Source organism: Acyrthosiphon pisum, unplaced genomic scaffold (genome assembly GCF_005508785.2).
Source record: "Acyrthosiphon pisum isolate AL4f unplaced genomic scaffold, pea_aphid_22Mar2018_4r6ur Scaffold_148;HRSCAF=535, whole genome shotgun sequence".
NCBI classification, from domain to species: domain Eukaryota; kingdom Metazoa; phylum Arthropoda; class Insecta; order Hemiptera; family Aphididae; genus Acyrthosiphon; species Acyrthosiphon pisum.
Genome location: NW_021763657.1, coordinates 4,939 through 6,683, shown reverse-complemented (window position 1 = coordinate 6,683; position 1,745 = coordinate 4,939).

The window sequence follows — 1,745 nt, the reverse complement described above, 5'->3', positions numbered from 1 at the left end:
AAAATTTAAAAAAAAATTAAAACGAAGGATGGTAATAGATATAATTATTTAATATTTTAACATTTTTTCTGAAGGATATATACCCATTACTATTTATTATTAATAATAAACCTAAAAAAACCACAATAATCATTTGAATTGTACACTATTTTATACATATTATGTTTTATTCGTTTTAAACAATGAACAAAACAACTTGTTTAAAATATAACAATCCTGGTATTATTATAACAGTAGTCAATAGGTTAAATTCATTTTTGCCAAAAAAATTACATTTCAAAATGTAATTTTGTCTATAAAACATAATAATATAATAAACTCTAAAAGTTTTATGTACCCACGAATAATATTTTAAAATTATAACGAAATTCTTAACTAAAATCGTTATCCTGGTTTTAATACCTATGTAATTTCGTTCAACTTTGAACTTAAAATGTCGGTAAAAAATAACGGTGTTTATATATATTTTTAAAATTTTCTATTAACAGTATGAACTATTGGTATGTGAGAATCCTTGTATTTAAACTTTCAATCATTAGCTATAAAAATTGAATATTTTCTAATTTTTTAACTACAATAAATTTTCGAGATTTGGATAAATGTTTTCAATGTTTTAAATTTAAATACTTAAAAAAAATTATGTCTAAGGATCATTATCAAATATTATTATAACAACCTATACAATTTTAAAGCTTAAATTTTAAAACAATTTTTTAAAGCTTTTTGACCCGTAACGAATACAATTTTATTACAATTTATTGAATAGAATACTAAAGAAAAAGAAAATTTTAAATGTCTATAAATATATGTATAGAAAATGATAAAATAAACATTTGACGAAAATGTCAAGTAAGTACTTACGGTTAATGGTTTTTGAATAATGACAAAATAACAAAATTATTGAATGAGAATTTTTATTAATTTATGAATGAAATTATTCCAATGTCTAACATCAAACACTTGTGAAAAATTAATTTGACTTTTTGTTAAACTTTTTTTTTGTTAAATGTAGAAAAACTAGAGAGGAATCTTGTATAAAAATTTCAAATTTTAGATATACATAAAAATTTGAAACTAATTTGACAATAAACTTTAAGGTCTTGTCAGAAATTTAAATTCCAAGGGGTTTGCAACGGTCAATTATTTCAACCAAAATCGAAAATGTACCAATATTTTGTCAATCATACCAATGGACTTGATAACGCTATAATATTTGTGAAAACTGATTTGAATTGGTTTCTTGATATCAGGTCACTTTTTAAATGTTGTGCCTAAACTACTATACATTTTATTTGAACATATTATAAAGTGTATATAATTTTTATATGTTAAGTGTTATTTATAATGCTGAAGCTTGTATAAACTAATAAATGACAAATTTTTATTTTTCAATAATAAAGGCATATAATTAGTAGGTACCTACCAACTGATTAGTTTATGGCTATTGCCATAGGATATGGCTATCAAATTTATTCTACTGAGACTTATAAAATATATGAAAATCTGATACATATTGTATTGCATTTTTCTACTCATTTTGTATTAGGGCCGGGCCGCACATAGCGGTTGAACCGCTCAACAAATTCAAATTGTTTGATTTTAAATGAAACCGCCTGATATGCGTTCACACTTACGCGGTTCAGCCGCGGTTGAAAAATCGACCGCAACATGTCGTGGTTGACCCGCGTTTGTTTCGACCACTCGAATGATCAAAACACATTGTATTGTCCATTCACATATAACCG